The sequence below is a fragment of the Cucurbita pepo genome, chromosome LG18 (genome assembly GCF_002806865.2).
Source record: "Cucurbita pepo subsp. pepo cultivar mu-cu-16 chromosome LG18, ASM280686v2, whole genome shotgun sequence".
In the NCBI taxonomy this organism is placed as follows: domain Eukaryota; kingdom Viridiplantae; phylum Streptophyta; class Magnoliopsida; order Cucurbitales; family Cucurbitaceae; genus Cucurbita; species Cucurbita pepo.
The window spans coordinates 2,626,171-2,650,151 of record NC_036655.1 but is presented as its reverse complement, the minus strand read 5'-3'; the positions used below and the strand labels follow the sequence as shown (position 1 = coordinate 2,650,151).

General features: G+C 36.7%; 14 non-coding genes across 14 annotated transcripts; 1 reads left to right on the top strand and 13 right to left on the bottom strand.

Annotated features, from left to right (window-relative positions):
• Positions 1–13: 13 nt before the first annotated feature.
• Positions 14–87, bottom strand: TRNAT-CGU. Its single transcript has one exon. It is a non-coding gene; the product is annotated as a tRNA-Thr (tRNA).
• Positions 88–192: 105 nt separating this feature from the next.
• On the bottom strand, positions 193–266 carry TRNAT-AGU. The gene has a single exon. It is a non-coding gene; the product is annotated as a tRNA-Thr (tRNA).
• Positions 267–1,883: 1,617 nt separating this feature from the next.
• On the bottom strand, positions 1,884–1,957 carry TRNAT-CGU. The gene has a single exon. It is a non-coding gene; the product is annotated as a tRNA-Thr (tRNA).
• Positions 1,958–2,069: 112 nt separating this feature from the next.
• TRNAT-AGU lies at positions 2,070–2,143 on the bottom strand. Its single transcript has one exon. It is a non-coding gene; the product is annotated as a tRNA-Thr (tRNA).
• Positions 2,144–2,284: 141 nt separating this feature from the next.
• On the bottom strand, positions 2,285–2,358 carry TRNAT-AGU. Its single transcript has one exon. It is a non-coding gene; the product is annotated as a tRNA-Thr (tRNA).
• Positions 2,359–4,111: 1,753 nt separating this feature from the next.
• TRNAT-CGU lies at positions 4,112–4,185 on the bottom strand. The gene has a single exon. It is a non-coding gene; the product is annotated as a tRNA-Thr (tRNA).
• A 112-nt stretch (positions 4,186–4,297) lies between these two features.
• TRNAT-AGU lies at positions 4,298–4,371 on the bottom strand. The gene has a single exon. It is a non-coding gene; the product is annotated as a tRNA-Thr (tRNA).
• Positions 4,372–4,512: 141 nt separating this feature from the next.
• On the bottom strand, positions 4,513–4,586 carry TRNAT-AGU. The gene has a single exon. It is a non-coding gene; the product is annotated as a tRNA-Thr (tRNA).
• Positions 4,587–6,435: 1,849 nt separating this feature from the next.
• On the bottom strand, positions 6,436–6,509 carry TRNAT-CGU. Its single transcript has one exon. It is a non-coding gene; the product is annotated as a tRNA-Thr (tRNA).
• A 112-nt stretch (positions 6,510–6,621) lies between these two features.
• TRNAT-AGU lies at positions 6,622–6,695 on the bottom strand. The gene has a single exon. It is a non-coding gene; the product is annotated as a tRNA-Thr (tRNA).
• A 141-nt stretch (positions 6,696–6,836) lies between these two features.
• On the bottom strand, positions 6,837–6,910 carry TRNAT-AGU. The gene has a single exon. It is a non-coding gene; the product is annotated as a tRNA-Thr (tRNA).
• A 2,739-nt stretch (positions 6,911–9,649) lies between these two features.
• TRNAT-CGU lies at positions 9,650–9,723 on the bottom strand. Its single transcript has one exon. It is a non-coding gene; the product is annotated as a tRNA-Thr (tRNA).
• Positions 9,724–12,622: 2,899 nt separating this feature from the next.
• LOC111780758 lies at positions 12,623–12,762 on the top strand. Its single transcript, XR_002812902.1, has one exon. It is a non-coding gene; the product is annotated as a small nucleolar RNA Z247 (small nucleolar RNA).
• A 3,986-nt stretch (positions 12,763–16,748) lies between these two features.
• On the bottom strand, positions 16,749–16,822 carry TRNAT-CGU. Its single transcript has one exon. It is a non-coding gene; the product is annotated as a tRNA-Thr (tRNA).
• Positions 16,823–23,981: the final 7,159 nt, after the last annotated feature.

Below are 23,981 nucleotides of genomic sequence, written 5' to 3'. Positions count from 1 at the left end.
TTATAACCACTTATGCTCTTGTTGAGAGTTGAACTCAAGACCTCTCGCTTACGAAACAAGTGCTCTAACCAACTGAGCTACAAGAGCCACTTGAAGAATAGGATGTATCAAACGTTCAACGACAAATAAACAAAAAAATATTAATTACTAAATGGTAAATAATCCATTTATTAGATTTATAAACAAAAATAATGCTCTTGTTGAGAGTTGAACTCAAGACCTCCCGCTTACTAAACGGGTACTCTAACCAACTAAGCTACAAGAGCCACTTGAAGAAAAGGATGTATCGAATGTTGAACGACAAATANGAATTATGATGATGTATGAATTGTGTCGTATGATAGTATGTGACGATGTATGAGTTGTATCGTATGATGTCGTATACTAGTATATGATGATGTACGAGTGTAGGATGATGTATGAGTTATGATGCTTGATGATGTGCGTAGTATTTATCTATTTTGATGAATGCGTAATTGATACGCTTGATGCACTTTATGGCAATATGATGAGTATGATGATTGCGTGACGTTTACCTTAATATGATGATGTTTTCCTTATTGAGCATGTTATATGATGATGAGTGATATATTGCATCATGTCGTTAGATCAACATAGGACACAACCCTAAGAGCATGAAAATAATTAATATAAATATCCACGAGTACGTGTTACCTAGAGTAAAAAGAGATGAGACTAGAGGGTTGTGTTAGAACAGACATTATGATGGATTTAGAGGGACCTCATGCATATTGTATGGTCATAAGCATAGAGCTACTTCCCCTAGAGATTATGAGTGTGGACGCGCACAGTATGATGATAAGTGCGAATGCGCACAGATGAGGGTGTTCATGAGGCGTATGACACTATGGGGTTCCGCTGACCTCCGAACGTCGCTACAGATTAGCTTGACCAGAGACTAGAGGAAAGTACTACACATCTAATTTGTCCGAGACTAGAGGCCACCCTTATGATGATTAGAGATAGGTCCCTAAATCATCATTGCATGTGTTTGCATTTGCATGGCCCCCTTTAGTGGGGCCACTTACGGAGTATTTTTCGAAATACTCAGGCCGTGTGCCACATCATTTTTCAGGTAAAGGTATGGCGCATTTGTACGGAGGGCGGCGGCATCACGGGCAGAGACTATGGCACGTGCATAAGGTAGATTCATATTTAAATTTCTAGTCTTAAGTTAGAATAGGTTGTTTTGCATTTCATTGTTTTAAATTATTTTGTATTTGTTTTTATTTTCTCTAAATTTCAGTATTTCGTATTTAAACCCGTAAGACCATGGATGTGTTTACCAGAGAAAAGTTGTTTTAAGCATTTTTCGAAGTTTACGTTATAAATGATGTTCATGTAAGAGTTATATTTTCGCATTATAGATGAGCATGAAACGTTAGTAATGACTCTAAGTATGTAAAAATTTAGGGTCGTTACACCCAGCAACCCGAATAAAGCTCTGATACCATGATAACTTTATTATTTATGTTTTGATATCTGTATGAACTATGTGATTCATGTGTTTCTTTTTTATGCTTGATTAGAAGGATGGGTTGGATTCGGAAATTATATTATTATGTTTGTATGGAAAGTCACATTATTGCTTCTTAAATGGTTATTCAAGATACAACCAAATTACAATGAGTCCGTCATGAGAAGACCACATTTACATGCCCTTATGATGTTTATGTATTCATAATGTTAATTATGTATAATTATGTAACGATGGAATCCAACGTCAAAACACCTGAGATATGCTGTTACTCCTTTCCATATAAGAAATGTGCATAAGAATATTAATATAAGGATAATATCGAGTCAAATAAGATAGTAAAATATTGACAAAATATATCTAAGGACATATGAATTGAAAGCAATGCTCTTGTTGAGAGTTGAACTCAAGACTTTTTGCTTACGAAATAAGTGCTCTAACCAACTGAGCTACAAGAGCAACTTAAAGAAGAGGATGTATCGAATGTTGAACGACAAATAAACAAAAAAAATTAATTACTAAATAAATTTAATGTTATAACTTAGTTATGTACTTTATAAATGGTAAATAATGCTCTTGTTGAGAGTTGAACTCAAGACCTCCCGCTTACTAAACGGGTGCTCTAACCAACTGAGCTACAAGAGCCACTTGAAAAAGAGGATGTATCGAACGTTCAACGACAAAGAAACAAAAAAAATTAATTACTAAATAAAATAATGTTATACATTAGTTATTTAGTTTATAAACGGTAAATAATCCATTTATTAGATTTATAAACAAAAACAATGCTCTTGTTGAGAGTTGAACTCAAGACCTCCCGCTTACTAAACGGGTACTCTAACCAACTAAGCTACAAGAGCCACTTGAAGAAAAGGATGTATCGAATGTTGAACGACAAATAAACAAAAAAAAAATTAATTTAGTTTATAAACGGTAAATAATCCATTTATTAGATTTATAAACAAAAACAATGCTCTTGTTGAGAGTTGAACTCAACACCTCCCGCTTACTAATGCGGTGCTCTAACCAATTGAGCTACAAGAATATTAAAACATAACAATTGTAGAAAAACGAGAAAGAGAATATAGAAGACTATTACGGTTAACATTATACAAAGAATCAGATTATAAAATACAAACCAAATAGACTTCTTTTATACAAACGAGAAAAATAAGCAAAATACTAATTTTTATTTTTAGCGGATAAACCCAAATCAAATAAAGCATAACCTATTTCCAATATTATTGAAGTAAATTCTATTTTGATTATTGATTTTCAAGTTCATTTTTTGTGGTGTTAATATAACAAATGCGGAAGCAATTTGGATCTTAANGTTAGATCAACATAGGACACAACCCTAAGAGCATGAAAATAATTAATATAAATATCCACGAGTACGTGTTACCTAGAGTAAAAAGAGATGAGACTAGAGGGTTGTGTTAGAACAGACATTATGATGGATTTAGAGGGACCTCATGCATATTGTATGGTCATAAGCATAGAGCTACTTCCCCTAGAGATTATGAGTGTGGACGCGCACAGTATGATGATAAGTGCGAATGCGCACAGATGAGGGTGTTCATGAGGCGTATGACACTATGGGGTTCCGCTGACCTCCGAACGTCGCTACAGATTAGCTTGACCAGAGACTAGAGGAAAGTACTACACATCTAATTTGTCCGAGACTAGAGGCCACCCTTATGATGATTAGAGATAGGTCCCTAAATCATCATTGCATGTGTTTGCATTTGCATGGCCCCCTTTAGTGGGGCCACTTACGGAGTATTTTTCGAAATACTCAGGCCGTGTGCCACATCATTTTTCAGGTAAAGGTATGGCGCATTTGTACGGAGGGCGGCGGCATCACGGGCAGAGACTATGGCACGTGCATAAGGTAGATTCATATTTAAATTTCTAGTCTTAAGTTAGAATAGGTTGTTTTGCATTTCATTGTTTTAAATTATTTTGTATTTGTTTTTATTTTCTCTAAATTTCAGTATTTCGTATTTAAACCCGTAAGACCATGGATGTGTTTACCAGAGAAAAGTTGTTTTAAGCATTTTTCGAAGTTTACGTTATAAATGATGTTCATGTAAGAGTTATATTTTCGCATTATAGATGAGCATGAAACGTTAGTAATGACTCTAAGTATGTAAAAATTTAGGGTCGTTACACCCAGCAACCCGAATAAAGCTCTGATACCATGATAACTTTATTATTTATGTTTTGATATCTGTATGAACTATGTGATTCATGTGTTTCTTTTTTATGCTTGATTAGAAGGATGGGTTGGATTCGGAAATTATATTATTATGTTTGTATGGAAAGTCACATTATTGCTTCTTAAATGGTTATTCAAGATACAACCAAATTACAATGAGTCCGTCATGAGAAGACCACATTTACATGCCCTTATGATGTTTATGTATTCATAATGTTAATTATGTATAATTATGTAACGATGGAATCCAACGTCAAAACACCTGAGATATGCTGTTACTCCTTTCCATATAAGAAATGTGCATAAGAATATTAATATAAGGATAATATCGAGTCAAATAAGATAGTAAAATATTGACAAAATATATCTAAGGACATATGAATTGAAAGCAATGCTCTTGTTGAGAGTTGAACTCAAGACTTTTTGCTTACGAAATAAGTGCTCTAACCAACTGAGCTACAAGAGCAACTTAAAGAAGAGGATGTATCGAATGTTGAACGACAAATAAACAAAAAAAATTAATTACTAAATAAATTTAATGTTATAACTTAGTTATGTACTTTATAAATGGTAAATAATGCTCTTGTTGAGAGTTGAACTCAAGACCTCCCGCTTACTAAACGGGTGCTCTAACCAACTGAGCTACAAGAGCCACTTGAAAAAGAGGATGTATCGAACGTTCAACGACAAAGAAACAAAAAAAATTAATTACTAAATAAAATAATGTTATACATTAGTTATTTAGTTTATAAACGGTAAATAATCCATTTATTAGATTTATAAACAAAAACAATGCTCTTGTTGAGAGTTGAACTCAAGACCTCCCGCTTACTAAACGGGTACTCTAACCAACTAAGCTACAAGAGCCACTTGAAGAAAAGGATGTATCGAATGTTGAACGACAAATAAACAAAAAAAAAATTAATTTAGTTTATAAACGGTAAATAATCCATTTATTAGATTTATAAACAAAAACAATGCTCTTGTTGAGAGTTGAACTCAACACCTCCCGCTTACTAATGCGGTGCTCTAACCAATTGAGCTACAAGAATATTAAAACATAACAATTGTAGAAAAACGAGAAAGAGAATATAGAAGACTATTACGGTTAACATTATACAAAGAATCAGATTATAAAATACAAACCAAATAGACTTCTTTTATACAAACGAGAAAAATAAGCAAAATACTAATTTTTATTTTTAGCGGATAAACCCAAATCAAATAAAGCATAACCTATTTCCAATATTATTGAAGTAAATTCTATTTTGATTATTGATTTTCAAGTTCATTTTTTGTGGTGTTAATATAACAAATGCGGAAGCAATTTGGATCTTAAGTACTTTAAGTACATCAATTATAGTAAATTAGCTAGCATGTTCAAAAGCATTAAAACTTAATGAATTTGAATACTAACCTTTTGTCCCNAGTACGTGTTACCTAGAGTAAAAAGAGATGAGACTAGAGGGTTGTGTTAGAACAGACATTATGATGGATTTAGAGGGACCTCATGCATATTGTATGGTCATAAGCATAGAGCTACTTCCCCTAGAGATTATGAGTGTGGACGCGCACAGNTAGTATATATGAAGAGAGAGTTTGTGAGAGGTTTTTCTCAAAGTTTTTTTTTCTAAGGAAGACCTTCNCAGTATGATGATAAGTGCGAATGCGCACAGATGAGGGTGTTCATGAGGCGTATGACACTATGGGGTTCCGCTGACCTCCGAACGTCGCTACAGATTAGCTTGACCAGAGACTAGAGGAAAGTACTACACATCTNTTGACACCTCAAAATTCCACTAACATTGATTTTTCCATTAAATGAAGTTNCATCATTGCATGTGTTTGCATTTGCATGGCCCCCTTTAGTGGGGCCACTTACGGAGTATTTTTCGAAATACTCAGGCCGTGTGCCACATCATTTTTCAGGTAAAGGTATGGCGCATTTGTACGGAGGGCGGCGGCATCACGGGCAGAGACTATGGCACGTGCATAAGGTAGACTCATATTTAAATTCCTAGTCTTAAGTTAGAATAGGTTGTTTTGCATTTCATTGTTTTAAATTATTTTGTATTTGTTTTTATTTTCTCTAAATTTCAGTATTTCGTATTTAAACCCGTAAGACCATGGATGTGTTTACCAGAGAAAAGTTGTTTTAAGCATTTTTCGAAGTTTACGTTATAAATGATGTTCATGTAAGAGTTATATTTTCGCATTATAGATGAGCATGAAACGTTAGTAATGACTCTAAGTATGTAAAAATTTAGGGTCGTTACACCCAGCAACCCGAATAAAGCTCTGATACCATGATAACTTTATTATTTATGTTTTGATATCTGTATGAACTATGTGATTCATGTGTTTCTTTTTTATGCTTGATTAGAAGGATGGGTTGGATTCGGAAATTATATTATTATGTTTGTATGGAAAGTCACATTATTGCTTCTTAAATGGTTATTCAAGATACAACCAAATTACAATGAGTCCGTCATGAGAAGACCACATTTACATGCCCTTATGATGTTTATGTATTCATAATGTTAATTATGTATAATTATGTAACGATGGAATCCAACGTCAAAACACCTGAGATATGCTGTTACTCCTTTCCATATAAGAAATGTGCATAAGAATATTAATATAAGGATAATATCGAGTCAAATAAGATAGTAAAATATTGACAAAATATATCTAAGGACATATGAATTGAAAGCAATGCTCTTGTTGAGAGTTGAACTCAAGACTTTTTGCTTACGAAATAAGTGCTCTAACCAACTGAGCTACAAGAGCAACTTAAAGAAGAGGATGTATCGAATGTTGAACGACAAATAAACAAAAAAAATTAATTACTAAATAAATTTAATGTTATAACTTAGTTATGTACTTTATAAATGGTAAATAATGCTCTTGTTGAGAGTTGAACTCAAGACCTCCCGCTTACTAAACGGGTGCTCTAACCAACTGAGCTACAAGAGCCACTTGAAAAAGAGGATGTATCGAACGTTCAACGACAAAGAAACAAAAAAAATTAATTACTAAATAAAATAATGTTATACATTAGTTATTTAGTTTATAAACGGTAAATAATCCATTTATTAGATTTATAAACAAAAACAATGCTCTTGTTGAGAGTTGAACTCAAGACCTCCCGCTTACTAAACGGGTACTCTAACCAACTAAGCTACAAGAGTCATTATAAAGTGAGAGTGATTTTCTTCATGGTCCGATCTTATGCAATACTCATTGCATAGAACACCCCCACTCACATGACTCCACATGTACAATTTAGTGATCACATTGTTTATGTCATATACAAAAGTGGGCCGCATCCATAGTGTCCCTAGGATAAGGTACTCAGCCTTATCCCCATACTATAGATCATTTTGACTATATACTTGAACTTGATCCACTCTTATGTCTCTACATATAGTTCAAGTAATCATAGTCAGAGTGTTCTTAGTTTATTGGATTTAGATTAATAATTGTAAAGTTTATTTTATTCAATAACAATCTTTACTGAATAAACAACAATAATAACTTTATTGAAAACAGAATATGTTTTTTTGTTTACAAACTATGAGTTTTTGGACATAAAACCCAACAATTTTATAGTCCTTATACTTAAAAAAAAATAGTTATTTATTGTGATGTCCCACGTTGATTGAGAAGAGAACAAAATATCCTTTATAAGGGTGGAAACCTTCTCGACACGTTTTAAAGCCTTGAGGAGAAGCCCGAAAAGTAAAGTCCAAATATGACAATATTTACTAGCGGATTTATTATTTCAATTTAATAAATTAATGACATCACTTTTAAGGTTCTAATACCATGATAACTTTATTATGAAAAAAATTTCGAGTGTACTCAGGTTGGGTCGAAAAAATCCTTTGGACCAACCTTAAAATTTTACGTTGGTTAAGTTGGAGACATAGCAACTCGAATAAGGTTCTGAAACCACGATAACTTTATTATTTATGTTTTGATATTTGAATAAACTAACCTTAAAAAAAATAATGAAATATTATTTTGAAACCATTTCAAGGATGAATAGCTAAAATAATTTTTTTTTTAAATAATACATAATTGAAACATATTGTAAAGTTTTGAAGTAGAGTTTAAACCTATAAAATCGCCCTAAGGCAATGAAAGAACTTATTCTTATTATGTCATTACAAGTTTCATAAGATTTAAAAAGAAGAAAGAATAATGATTTTTAATTTTTTTTTTTAACTTTTTGGTCAAGAATCTTTAGAAAGAGTTTGTATAAAATTGAACTAAGAAATATTTAATCTCTTTTTTATAAATTCCTTAATTGAGAAGATTAATATTTCTCATGATGATCATATGTGACTCGATTTTAATCTTGAATAAGTTATGAACTCTTGCTTGCGAGTGTTTGTCCTTTCGTTTGCATGAGTGAGAATGACTCTTGTAGCTCATTCAATATGTTTGCCATTTTGAGAACTTGACCAAATACAAAGCTAGAAACATAATATCACGAGATGAGATTCACTCATTTTCATGTGAGGAAAGTAGATAAGTTGTTTTCTTAAGTACTAATTTCGGGACTTGAACAATGTGGTCCCATCCTCTCATAAAAAAATTGTACATTAGAGAATCAATGATACTTAAGGTGAAAGATGTAATTATAGGGGTAAAATGGACTTTTGCCCAAGCTGTAATTACGAACAACTCGTAAATGATTGAGTTGCTTGTAATGATTATATCAACGAACATAACTTGTCATACAGTATATAAGAGTGCAACTACAGGTCTATATTGGAGACCTATAGTTAATGAATACAAATTGATTAATTAAAGAGTTTAATGAATTAGTTTTGTATGGGAGCTTATATCGATAAGTCTATAATGTCCTGTAACGGATCAGATAAATAGAAAAGAAAAAAAAAGTATGCGGTCATTGACGAGACCGAAAACTTCGTTCTCATACGACCCACGAGCCTCGCCAAACTTCGGGGGTCACGACAATAACAGACCCCGACCCTCAGCCAAACCGCTTGCAAGGAAGAAAACAAAAAAACGTGAGAGTTTGAGGAAGAAACCGACGACGCCCCGACAAAGTCAAACCATACGAAATCGACTTCAAAACCTCTGGTCTACACCACGAAAACAATCCCAAAGACCTTTACACACCAGGAATAGATTTCGACGTTGTTTACACGTCGTACACCGTCGGGGAAGGAAGACAGAATGTCGGGTTTTTGGACCCTCTCAGATTCGAGAGTGTTAGACCCTTACGAACCAAACAAACACCATAAACGAGATTAGGGGGAGGAGGAGACTCAGAAACGAAGGAAAAAGGACATCGGAATGATGTGACTGAGGAGAGGGAGAGAGTCGCCGGAAAAGACTCTCTGGCAATCAGGCAAGGAAGACGAAGTTTGTCTTGATCTCCGACCTGTGATCCAAAACCTTCTTGGCCCACCGCAACCAAAACCTTGCAGCCCATCACAACCAGAATTTGCGACCAGAGTTCGACCTTCTCGACAACCCGCGCCTGTTGCACACGCATTACCCTCTGGTTTTGCCACATGGCACGTCCGCAGTGCGACATCCCTCGGCTAAGGTGACTTAATCAACTCGGCGGCGGCTTCTCGGCTCGGAAAACCCATTTTCAATGCGTTCTGCACCATTTCGACCCGTTTAAGGTAGCTAGGAGCTTACATTTATATTTCAGGGAGTACTATCTACCAAGTAAGTGGCTCACCCGTCGTATGTCATTAAATTGTATGCTAGACTGTTATACTCGATTAAGTACGCATGTGATTGTTGCATAACCCCGAAAGGGGGTCACTTACTAAGTATTCTAGAAATACTCAAAGCCTCATGCTACCACATTTTCGGATAAAGGCAAGGCACCCAGCAGCATCGCACATCCCGAAATCGTGGCATATGCAAATGATAGCCTATGCTCTTGTTGAGAGTTGAACTCAAGACCTCTTGCTTACGAAACAAGTGCTCTAACCAACTGAGCTACAAAAGCCACTTGAAAAAGAGGATGTATCGAACTTTGAAACAACAAATAAACAAATATGAAGATATGGCCTATGCTCATCGTACTCTAACCAACTGAGCTACAAGAGCTACTTGTAAAAGAGGACGTATCGAACTTTGAAACAACAAATAAACAAATACTCGAACACTCTATAATGAAGATATGGCCTATGCTCTTATAGAGAGATGAACTCAAGACCTCTCACTTACGAAACAAGTGCTCTAACAAACTGAACTACAAGGGCCATTTATAGAAGAGGACGTAGCGAACTTTGAAACAACAAATAAACAAATACTCATTGAAACAACAAATAAACAATAAAATTGAGAGTTGACCCTAAACCTCTCACTTAAATGAGTGCTCTGACCAACTGAGCTATACCTCCCACTTACTAAATGAGTGCTCTAACCAACTGAGCTATGAGAGCTAGTTGAAACTAAGAACATACCAATTCTAAAATCACCAAACGAAGAAACATCCAAGCAACCATATCTTAGGACTCTGATACCATGAAAACTTTAATAAGGAAAACGAAGAAGAGAATGCAAAAGACTGCTACGGTTTACATTCTACATAGAAATGGATCATAAAATACAAACCAAAGAGATATCTTTATACAGACCAAAATAATAAGCAAAATACTAATTTATCTTTACAAGATCAACCCAAATCAAATCAACCCTAACCTAATCCAATATTATCCAAGTAAATTCTATCTTGAAGTTTATTTGATAGTTCATGAACTTTTAAAAAATATTTATTTATTATTTTAATTTAAAAAAAATTAATGACATAACTTCAAGTATGTAGGCTTTCCCGAGTTTAACGCAAATGGGACCCTCCAATAAGTCTATTGGAATTGGCTCTGTCCTGGGAAACTGGATTGTCGATATCGACCTAATGCATAGGGAAGTCAACCTACGAGCACGGAAGAGTGTGGTTCTAGAATGAAGGAGTTAGCAGCTTGCCTCATCCGCCAGCATAGGGGTAAAAAATTAAAATCCCGGTCCGAAAAGGTCGACATATAATCAATAATTAGGCCTTTTTATGACTTCCGACAACAACATTAAAAAGTAGGAGTGTACTCGAGTTGGATAGAAATTTTTTGGATAACTCTGAAATTTCAGGTTGGTTAGGTTGGAGACCTAACGACCCCGAATAAGGTTTTGATTCCATGATAACTTTATTATTTATGTTTTGATATTTGAATAAACTATATGGTTCTTGGTAATGTTTAATTGGATCCTCGTATTATATTACATTTTTTTACAAATTGTTACCATCATTTTTTCATCTTTATTTTAATGAGAACGTCCACAAGTAATTATTATATCAACCTTAATTTAGAAAATCGTATAAATATTAAATATAGAATCAATTTTGGCCATTATCATAAACTTTCAATTTCATCAAATTGAACGGGTAATTTTTTTTTTCCACCATATTTGCAAGGAGAAGAAAGTTGCATAATTTTATATCATCCGACATTATTGAAGTATCATTAATTCAAGCATAACTCAGTCGATAAAATACATAATATTATGTTAAAGATCAATGGTATGATGTTTTATCCCATAGTTATTGAAGGAAAAAAAAAAGCATAAAATCGTAGCAAGGCAATTCTTGTTTGACCTTTCAAAAGTGCGTTCAAATACCCCGCTTCATCAAAGAGTTAATTCTTTTTTTTGGACCTTTGGGTTGATCCGAGAGAACACTGATCTCACATTTTCTCTCAAGAATGAAACTTCCTCTACAGATAATTCTCTTGAAACTCTCCTTTTTCTAATCCCTTCGGAATTTTCTTTCAAAAGGCTCCCACAAGCCTTGAACTTGTGTTCAAATCATAGCAATGAAGATCTCGTGGAATGTGAAGAACTTCTGCATCGTTGGAATACTTCAAGGAGTCTTGGAAGCTACAAAGGTAGAATTCTTGCTCTCGTATTTATTGCTTTTATTTCATTATTAATGTAATCAAAACGGTTCTCAATGTTTCCCCTGTATGGATGAAAAGTTCATTCCCTTCATATAATTTATGGCCATAATTAGCGCGTTAAAATAAAATAAATTAAGGAAACACCGTAGCTCTAAATTATCATCCACCCAAAATTTATAACCATGTAAGAATAAATGGAGTTTGATTCTATTAAACTTAGAAGTTATATCTATACATAGTAGGAGAATTATCTATTATTAGAGTTGTCTGCTGATTTTGTAGTTTGTTGACGCGGATCAAGAACCACGCATGTAATCTTCATTATACACATCTCCTATATATAAATATATGAGGTTGTGACCGATAGAGGTTATTGAGTAATTCAACTTAACATGGTATTAGAGCCAAGGTATATTCATTAACAATGTCTACCATACCTTCTTCTTCCTCCTCCTCCTCCCCATCCACCATCTCCAACACGATATCATCTACCATGGCGTTGACCTTTGCCCCAATCCCTCTCCACCACTCTGTCACAATCCGTCTCACCAAGAACAACTTCATTATATGGCACACACTCAGCTCCTCCCCTACCTATGAAGTACGAAGCTTATGGGCTACCTCAATGGCACAATTGTCGTACCTGCCAGGCTGGTCCCTTCCTCAACCATTGTTGGTGATGACCTGATCTCTAATTCAGCCTATGATCGGTGGTATGATCAAGATCAACAAGTTCTTAGTGGCCTTCTCTCCTCCATGTCTGAGGAGATTCTTCGCGATGTGGTTGCCACTACTACGTCCTAGGAGGTGTGGGATACCCTGCAATGGATGTTTTCGTCGTCAACTCGTGCTCGTATTGTTCAGATCTGTGTTGAGCTCGCCACATCCAAGAAACGCGATCTATCTGCTGCAGATTATTTTCGCAAGATCAAAGGGCTGGCCGCCGTCGGCTCTGCCTTGCGGGATGATGACATGACCGAAAATCTCCTATCTGGTCTTGGCCCTGACTATGATCCCTTCGTCACCTCGATGACTACCGAGAGTGAAGCTGTCACGTTTGACGATGAGCTTGCACATCTAATGGCGTTTGAAGCTCCCCAACCACAACACCAGACTGAACTTCAGTTAAATCCTAGATCTTCGGTCAATTATGTTGGTCATGGTGGTCAGCAGAATAACCGTGGACGTGAGGATCGTGGTTGTGGCCATTCTCGAGGTAGCACACCCTCTCATCCTGCTAGTGATCTTTGTGACCCTTCTGCTCGTCCTTCCTACTAGATTTGCGGCAAAGTGCGGCATACAGTCATTCGTTGCTTGTATAGGATGGATGAGTCCTATCAAGATGAACCTCCTTCTGTTGCACTGGCGGCTACTTCTTCCTACAAGATTGATCCAAATTGGTACAGTGACACATGCGCCACTGATCATATCATCAGTGACCTGGATCATTTCACTGTGCGTCAACGCTACTATGAAGGTGAAAAAGTTCAAATCGGCAATAGAGCAGGTTTGAAGATTTTGCATACTGGTCATTCTTCAATTAATACTGTTGTTCGATCTCTTGCATTGCGTAATATTTTTCATGTGCCTAAAATTTCCAAACATCTTTCCATTCATAAATTTTCTCGTGATAATGACGTATTATTTGAATACCATCCTTGGAATTTTTCTATTAAGGATTGACGGTCGAGGAAAAGTCTTCTAGATTGGAGGTGTGAGTCTGGTCTCTATCCTATTAAGCCATCTAATGTCGATGATCTCAAGCATGCTTTAGTGAACAGATCTATTAGTCACGCCCAATGGCATGCACGTCTTGGACATCTTTCATCTCAAGTAGTGAAGTCAATTTTGCATCTTAATAATATTAGTGTGCTAGTGAGTCTCCTTTGTCAGTTTATAATGTGTCAGTTAGCAAAAAGTCACTAGTTACCATACACTAGTTCTTTTCATCGGTCTTCGTCACCTTTGGAACTGATTGTTTCTAATGTTTGAAATCATGCACCTCCATCGGTTGGGGGCTTTAAATATTATATAAGCTTCATTGATAATTTTAATAAATTTTCGTGGATCTATTTGATGCATAATCGTACAGAAGCTCCTCGTATACTTTTGCAGTTCCAAGCCCATGTTAAGTGCCTCCTAGATATTAAAATCAAGTGTGTCCAGTCTGATTGGGGTGAGGAATATCATAATAAAATTCATCACATTTTTTTGTTCCCTTGGAATTGCTCATCGTGTTTCGTGCCCTCACACGCATCAACAAAATGGGTCTGCTGAATGCAAGCACTGTCATATTGTTGAGTCTGGCCTAGCTCTTCTAACTTATGCTGATGTACCTATTAAATATTGGGATCACGTGTTTCTTACAACCACATATCTCATCAATCGTCTTCCTACTCATGTCATCGATAACAAATGCTCCTTAGAGCGTCTTTTTCATACCCCACCAAATTACTCATTAAAATTTTTTGGGTGTGCTTGTTGGCATTCTCTTAGCCGTTATAACAAACAAAAGTTCTCTTTTCAATCCAAGGAATGTGTCTTTCTAGGCTACCGTTCTTTACATAAAGGGTATAAGTGCCTTGACACTAATTCTGATCGTGTCTATATTTCTAGAGACGTCATATTTGATGAGAATGTTTTTCCGTTCAAGAGAGCCCACCTCAATTCTTCTCCAACCTTGCAACCGACGCACAATGCCCCTGATTTGCGCACCTTGCATTTGTGTAACAACAATACTAATTTGGAGCATGATCATATGCATATATTTGTGCCTACTAACTCTTTGGAGGCAGAAAATTTGGTGCCCACATTAGCTTTGCGATTGCGATCGCAATCCTCCGCGTCGCTACTGCGCGAATCGACATTGGTTGTTCCACCAATGATTGTGGCCTTAAATCCTCTGCCAGCAGATCCGATTCCTGCATCGCTTAGGCCCCACTCGAATTCTCTGGGCTCTGATCCTCGGGACCGGTCTCCTGGCTTGCCTCAGGGTGCACAACGCTCGATCGAGTCCTCAATCGTTGGTTCAAGCACCGACTGCTCCCCTCGCAACGGTTGGTACGGTTGTCCCCTCAGCTGTAGATCCTGTTGGAATAAACTTAAATGAAAAGGGTAGTTTTATTTTTTGTTAATTGTAGTGAGCTTTGAAACTCAGTCGTTGAAAGCAAAGGCCAAAACGAAAAATGAAAGGCCATTAACTGAGATAGGAATAGTGGGTTCCAAAATGATGGCATGGATAGCTAATTTTAGCCTTTAGAAAACCTATAAATTAGTTTGTTTTACATCGTTAAAAAGAAGAGAATTAGAGCCAGTAAGAGTTGTCTCATTTAAGTACAGTAATAGAAAAAAGTTTTTTCATAATTCCTTGTCTCATTGTCTCTCCCCTCTCGACATCTCCCACAGTATCGTGAGTGTTATTTTAACAAATTAGTATCAGAGCGAGCTTTTATTTCAACAAATTGGTATCAGAGCCGATGATGAATATGATTGGACAAATGCCGCTACTACAATTAACGAAGACGAACTACGAGAATTGAAGCATCCAAATGAAAGCTCTTCTCGGTTCTCAAGACGCATGGGAGGTGGTCGAAGAACCAAAGGATACCACGGGTTATACGGCGGCGCAAAACAAGGCACTAAAAGAATTACGATCAAAGGATAAGGCAGCATTATAGGTTATTTCGGGCTGTTGACAAGTCGGGCTTTGAGAAGATTGCCAGGGCAACTACTTCAAAAGAAGCGTGGGACACTTTAGAAAATGTGTTCAAAGGAACCGACCGAGTCAAGCAAGTGCGTCTCCAAACTCTGCGTGGCAAGTTAGAGAGCATGAAGATGAAGGAGTCAGAAAATGTATCTGACAACATTACGCGCATACAAACCGTGACAAATCAACTAAATCGAAATAGAGAAATGTTACCCAAGACGCGGATTGTGGAGAAGATCTTGAGGTCGTTAACTGACAACTTCGAGAATATTGTATGTGCGATAGAAGAGTCAAAGGACCTAGCAAAGTTCACAGTCGACGAGCTTGCCGATTCTCTTGAGGCACATGAACAACGTAAGAAGAAGAAGGAGGAGACACTCGATCAAGTACTTCAAACCAAAGCATCAATAAAGGATGAAAAGATACTCTACACTCAAAATATTCAAGGTGGAGGTCGAGGAAGTCGCGAGAATAGTCGAGGTGGTCAAGACAACAGAAATGAAGAAAATTATAAGGATCAGAGATAGTCGAGCCAGGCAAATTGGCGTGGGAGAGGACACAATCAAGGACACAGTCAAGGATATAATTCCAACATCCAGTGTTACAAATGTCAAAATTATGACCACTATGCAAATAATTGTAACTCCAACAAATGTTACAATTGTGGCAGAATGGGTCATCATGCAAGAGATTATCGAGCCGAGAAAAAGGTGGAAAAAATGATCAACCTAGCCTTGGATGACGCAACAAACAGAGCCATTCTCTTGATGGCCCAAAATGAAGATCTGAACACAAAAGAACACAGCGGCGCGAAGGACGATGGCGATAATCGTGAGGTGGTAGAAACTGTTGAAAATGAGGTGATGTGCAGCGGATGTGGCGAAATCCTGATAGCGGAGACGAGAAAATTGAAGAAAGATGAACAATATGGTACTCGATTGGTACTCCTCCGTATGGTACTCGATTGAAGCACAAAATCTAGCAACCCAAAGTACGTACAATTGAAAAAGTAACATATTCCGTGGTTCGGTCTTCTCTGGCTCTGAACCTACACACATATTTCAGGCACTTCTAAAAAATCTTCTCTGGCTCTGAACCTACACTACACACATATTTCAGGCACTTCTAAAAAATCTTCTCTGGCTCTGAGGCTCTGAACCTACACTACACACATATTTCAGGCCCTTCTAAAAAATCTTCTAAAAAATAAGACATATATTTCAGGCACTTCTAAAAAATAAGACATGACACTTAGTTCCTCCGCGTGCTGGTCTTAACGTTATTGATTGCGATGACTCTATTGATCGCTACAAAGCGTTGCCAAAGAGTTTAAAAAATAATAGTATGGCGTTGTGCACTTCCTACTCATCCATATGCTCTTGTTGAGAGTTGAACTCAAGACCTCTCGCTTACGAAACAAGTGCTCTAACCAACTGAGCTACAAGAGCCACTTGAAAAAGAGGACATATTCAACGTTGAAATGACAAATAAACAAATATTTGATACCTACAAAAGCCACTTGAAAAGGAGGACGTATTGTACATTGAAATGACAAATAAACAAATACTCGAACACTGTATATCTTTGGTTTATGATATCATATTAACTCTATGAAAGGAAAAACGACTACGATTTATATTATATGTAAAATTGTATTATGAAATACACACCTAAGAGACCTATTTATATAGGAGAAAAATTAAAAAGGTAAATATCTTAAATTTATGAATAAAACAATGCTCTTGTTGAGAAAGTTGAACTCAAGACGTCTCACTTACTAAATAGGTGCTCTAATCAACTGAGCTACAAGAGCCACTTGAAAAGAAGAATGTATCGAACGTTGAAACGACAAATAATCAAATACTTTAATTACTAAATCAAATTAATGTTATACGTGAGATATAGCACCTAACCAGCTAAGCTATTAGAGCTACATTAAGTTAAAACATACAAATTTTTGAATCGCCAAATTGATGCCTTGAAAACTTTAATAAGCAAAACGAGAAAGAGAAAGTAGAAGGCTACTATGGTTTACATTGTACAAAGAATTGGATCATAAAATTGTTCAGTAGAGAATCAATGATACTTAAGGTAAAAGATGCAATTACAAGAGTCCGAACAACTCGTATTGGATTGAGTTGCTTGTAATGATTATATCAATGAACCTAACTTGTCATACAGTACATAAGAGTGCAACTATAAGTTTATAGTGGAGTGATCTATAGTTAATGAATACAAATTGATTAATTAAAGAGTTTAATGAATTAGTTTTGTATGGGATAACTCTGAAATTTCAGGTTAGTTAGGTTGGAGACCTAACGACCCGAATAAGATTCTGATTCCATGATAACTTTATTATTTATGTTTTGATATCTTAATGAACTATATGATTCTTGGTAAGGATGAATTGGATCCTCATATTCCGTGGTTCGGACTTCTGCCTCTGAACCTACACACACTATTACTGATATGGAGCATCCCCTTTGGTGTTAGGCAATGAATGATGAATTTCAGGCACTTCTAAAAAATAAGACATGACACTTAGTTCCTCCTCTGCTGGTCTTAACGTTATTAATTGCAATGGGTTTTTCAAACTCAAGCAAAAGTCAGATGGCTCTATTGATCGCTACAAAGCACGCCTGGTTGCTAAAGAGTTTAAATAGTAGTATGGCGTTGATTATGATGATACCTTCAGTTTGGTTGTTAAGCCCACTACCATTCGACTCTTATTATCTCTTGTTGTTTCTCATGGTTGGGCTATTTGGTAGATTGATATTCATAATGCTTTTCTCGTGGCCTTCTTAATGAAGATGTTTATATAAAGCAATCCCCTGTATTTGTGGATTCTCAACATCCTAGTTATCTTTGCAAGCTTAAGTCACTTTATGGCTCAAACAAGCTCCGCGTGCTTGGTTTTCTCGCCTTAGCTCCAAACTATTACAACTAGGTTTTACACCTTCAAAGGCTGATGTCTCTCTTTTCATTTTTAATAAGGTGGGCATTCGGATGTATTTCCGCATCTATGTTGATGACATTATTATCATCAGCTCATCTTCTATGGCTACTGAGAAACTTCTTATATAGTTTCGAGATGATTTTGTCGTCAAAGATCTTGACACTTCGAGTTATTTTCTTGAGATTGAGGTTTTCCATACTTCAATTTTCTTGAGATTGAGGACTTGTTCTGACACAGCTTAAATATATTCAAGATTTATTTTCCGGAACCAATATGCTCACCTCCAAAAGTGTGCCCACGCCTATGCTTCCTAGTGAGAAGTTGTTATTGGATGGTGGTGAAAAGCTCTTGCCTGAGGATATTACTCACTATCGGAGTTTCGATGGTGCTCTCCAATATTTGTCTCTGACACGTCCTAATATCTCTTTCTGTGTCAACAGTCTGCCAGTTCATGTCCTCCCCGACTTTTGTACATTGGGCAGCGTTCAAACGGATTCTCCGTTATCTACATGACACTATTAATATGGGCTTGTGTTTTACAAAGTCTAGCACTGATTTGCTTAGTGCCTTTTCATATGCTAATTGGGCCGAGAATCCTAATGATCGTTGAAGCACTGGAGGCTATGTGAAATTCTTTCGTGGTAGTCTTATCTCCTCGGGTTCAAGGACACAATCGACAGTTTCTCGTTCTAGTATGGAGGCCGAATACAAGGCGGTTGCTGATGCCACTGCTGAATTAATCTAGATCCAAGTCCTCTTGCGTGAGCTCGAGATTTCGAAGGTCTGAGCGCCTAGCCAGTGGTGTGACAACGGGCAAAGCATGTTAAGATTGATTATCGCTTTGTTCGTGAATGAGTATCAACTCGTCAGCTTGATGTGCGGCTCATATCTTCCAAGGATCAGCTCGCCAATATCATGACAAAGCCACTGCGAGCTCCTTCTTTTAGCAATTTTCGGCGCAAATTGAGGTGGGTGTGAAACGTGTTTGTTGCCGTAGAACAAAGTCCTCACATGTAATTTTCATTGTACACATCTCCTATACATACAGACGTGACCCATAGAAGTCATTGCGCCGTTCAACTTAACAAATTCTAGCACTAGGTATTTCTTTTGTAATAATATGTTAAAAGAAGATTACAAAATCATGAATGAATGAAACTGAGCTCTCATATATCTAAGTTTACTACCACATGTAAACACTAACATATATTCTATTTCTTATAGTTATTAATGCAACAATGCTCTTGACCTCTTTCTTACAAAACAAGTGTTCTAACCAACTAAGTTACAAGAGCTATTCGAAAAAAGAGACGTATTAAGAGTGGAACTCAAGACCTCTGGCTTACTAAATAGATGTTCTAACTAACTGAGCTATGAAGACTAGTTGAAACTAAAAACATATTAACTCTACAATTGCCAAATGAAAAAACATCCAAGCTTATATCGTAAGACTCTGATACCATGAAAACTTTAATAAGGAAAACGAAGAAGAGAATGTAAATGACTGCTACGGTTTACATTGTACATAGAATTGGATCATAAAATACATACCAAAGAGACATATTTATACAAACGAAAAAAATAAGCAAAATATTTATTTATCTTTACACGATAAACCCAAATCAAATAAACCCTAACTTAATCCAACATTATCGAAGTAAATTTTGAGTTGGACTGAAAAAAATTCTTTGGATAACTCTGAAATTTCAGGTTGGTTAGGTTGGAGACCCAACGACCCGAATAAGGTTCTGATTCCATGATAACTTTATTATTTATGTTTTGATATTTGAATGAATAGAATTGGATCCTCATATTATATTACATTATTTTACAAATTATTGCCATCATTTTTTGAAATAAATGAGAATGTCCAGAAGTAATTATTATATCAACCTTAATTTAGAAAATCGTATAAATATTAAATAGAGAATCAATTTTGGCTATCATCTTAAATTTTCAATTTCATCAAATTGAACGGGTAATTTATTTTTTTTCACCATCTTTGCAAGGAGAAGAAAGTTGCATAATTCTATTATCATTCAACATCATTCGAGTATCGTTAATTTGAGCATAACTCAGTCGATAAATTACATATATTATGCTAAAGATCAATGCTACGATGTTCCATCCCATAATTATTGAATGAAAAAAAAACAACATAAAATCGTAGTAAGGTAATTCTTGTTTGACATTTCAAAAGTGTGTTCAAATCTCCCCGCTTCATCGAAGAGTTAATTCTTTTTTTTTTGGACCCTTGGGTTGATCCGAGAGAACACTGATCTCACATTTTAGGAATAAAACTTCCTCTACAGATAATTCTCTTGAAACTCTCCTTTTCTAATCCCATCGGAATTTTCTTTCAAAAGGCTCCCACAAGCCTTGACCTTGTGTTCAAATCATAGCAATGAAGATCTTGTGGGATGTGAAGAACTTATGTATGGTTGGAATATTTCAAGGAGTCTTGCAAGCTACAAAGGTAGAATTCTTGCTCTCGTATTTATGGTTTTTCTTTCATTCTTAATAAAATCAAAACCGTTCTCAATGTTTCCGCTATATAGATGAAGAGTTCATTCCCTTCATATAATTTATGACCATAATTAGGGCCTTAAAATAAATTAAAGAAACACGGTAGCTCTAAATTATCATCTAACCCAAAATTTATAACCATCTAAGAATAAATGGAGTTTGATTCTATTAAACTTACAGTGTTATATCTATACATAGTAGGAGAATCCTCTATTATTATAGTTGTGTCTCCTGATTTTCTGGTTGAACGCATGTAATCTTCATTGTACACATCTCTTATATATATATATGAGGTCGTGACCCATAGAGGTCATTGCGTCATTCAACTTAACATGGTATTAGAGCCAAGATACATTCATTAACAATGTCAACCATACCTTCTTCTTCCTCCTCCTCCCCATCCACCATCTCCAACACGATCTCATCTACCATGTCGTTGACCTTTGCCCCAATCCCTCTCCACCACGCTGTCACAATCCGTCTCACCAAGAACAACTTCATCATATGGCTCACCCAGCTCCTCCCCTACCTACGGAGTACAAAGCTTATGGGGTTGGCCCCATTGTCGCACCTGCCATGCTGGTCCCTTCCTCAACTATTGTTGGTGATGACTTGATCTCTAATTTGGCCTGTGATCGGTGGTATGCTGGTCGTGGTGGTCAGCAGAATAATCGTGGGTGTGAGGATCGTGGGTGTGGCCATTCTCGAGGTAGCGCACCACCCTCTTATTTTGCTGGTGACCGTCGTGACCCTTCTGCTCGTCCTTCCTGCTAAATCCGCGGCAAAGTGGGGCATACTGTCATTCGCTGCTGGTATAGGATGGATGAGTCCTATCAAGATGAACCTCCTTCTGCTGCACTGTCGGCAACTTCCTCCTACAAGATTAATCCAAATTGGTACAGTGACAAGGCGCCACTGATCATATCATCAGTGACCTGGATCGTTTCGTTGTGCGTGAACGCTACTATAGAGGTGAAAAAGTTCAAATCGGCGATAGAGAAGGTTTCGGATTTTGCATGCTTGTTATTCTTCAATTAATACTGTTGTTCGTTCTCTTGCATTGCGTAATCTTTTGCATGTGTCTGAAATTTTCAAACATCTTTCCGTTCATAAATTTTCTCGTGATAATGACATATTATTTGAATACCATCCTTGGCATTTTTCTATTAAGGATTAACGGTCGAGGAAAGTCTTATGGATGGGAGGTGTGAGTCTGGTCTCTATCCAATCAAGTCATCTGATGTCGATGATCTCAAGCATGCCTTAGTCAACAAATCTACTAGTCATGCCCAATGACATGCACGTCTTGGACATTCTTCATCTCAAGTAGTGAAGTCAATTTTACATCTTAATAATATTTAGTGTGCTAGTAAGTCGCCTTTGTCACTTTATAATGTGTGTCAGTTAGCAAAAAGTTACCAATTACCATACACTAGTTCTTTTCATACGTCTTCGTCACCCTTAGAATTGATTTTGTCTGATGTTTGAAATCCTGCACCTCCATTAGTTGGGGCTTTAAAAGAGTACTTTTATTTTTTTTTGTTAAGTGTAGTGAGCTTTGAAACTCAGTCGTGGAAGGAAAGAGAAGACCAAAAAGAAAAAATGAAAGGCCAATAACTATTTCAGGAATAGTGATAACTGTTTCAGGAATAGTGGGTTAGAAAATGATGTCATATGTGATAGCCAATTTTAACCTTCTGAAATCCTACAAATTAGTTTGTTTTCCATTGTGAAAATGAGAGCAAGAAGAGCCAGAAGAGCAAGAAGAGTAAGTAAAGGCATTAGAGTTGTCTCATTTAAGTACAATGTAATAGAAAAAGGGTTTTTCAGAATTCATTGTCTCCTTGTCTCTCCCCTCTCGACATCTCCTTCATAGTATCTATCGTGAGTGTTATTTTAACAAATTAGTATCAAAGCGAGCTTTTATTTCAACAAATTGGTATAAGAGCCGATGGCGAATGTGATGGGACAAATGTTGCTACCACGATTAACGAAGAAGAACTACGAGAATTGGAGCATCCAAATGAAAGCTCTTCTCGGTTCTCATGCCGCATGGAAGGTGGTCGAAGAAGGTTTCGAAGAACCAAAGGATACCACGGGTTATACGGCGGCGCAAAACAAGGCGCTAAAAGAATTGCGATCAATGGATAAGGCAGCATTATACATGCTGTTCCGGGCTGTTAACGAGTCGGGCTTTGAGAAGATTGCCAGGGCAACTACTTCAAAAGAAGCGTGGGACACTTTAGAAAAGATGTTCAAAGGAACCGACCGAGTCAAGCAAGTGCGTCTCCAAACTCTGCGTGGCGAGTTGGAGAGCATGAAGATGAAGGAGTCAGAAAATTTATTTGACTACATTACGTGCGTACAGAGCATGGCAAATCAACTAAATTGAAAAGGAGAAATATTACTCGAGACGCGTGTTGTGGAGAAGATGTTGAGCTCGTTATCCGACAACTTCAAGAATGTTGTATGTACGATAGAAGAGTCAAAGGACCTAGCGAAGTTTACGGTCGACGAGCTCACCGATTCTCTCGAGGCACATGAACAACTAAGAAGAAGAAGGAGGAGACACTCGATCAAGCACTTCAAACCAAAGCATCAATAAAGGATGAAAATGTACTCTACACTCCAAATATTCAAGGTAGAGGTCGAGAAAGTCGCGAGAATGGTCGAGGTGGTCAAGACAGTAGAAATGAAGAAAATTATAAGGAGAAGAGATAGTCGAGCCAGGAAAATTTGCGTGGAAGAGGACGCAATCAAAGATGCAGTCAAGGATATAATTCCAACATCAAGTGTTACAAATGTCAAAATTATGGCCACTATGCAAATAATTGTAACTCGACAAATGTTACAATTGTGGCAGAATGGATCATTATGCAAGAGATTGTCGAGTAGAGGAAAAGGTGGAAGAAACGATCAACCTTGCCTTGGATGACGAACAAGCAGAGGCATTCTCTTGATGGCCCAAAATGAAGAGCTGAACACAAAAGGACACGGCGGCGCGAATGACGATGGCGATAATCGTGAGGCGGTGAAAACTATTGGAAATGAAGTGATGTGCAGCGGATGTGGCGAAATCCTAATAGCGGAGATGAGAAAATCGAAGAAAGATGAACCACCGGATA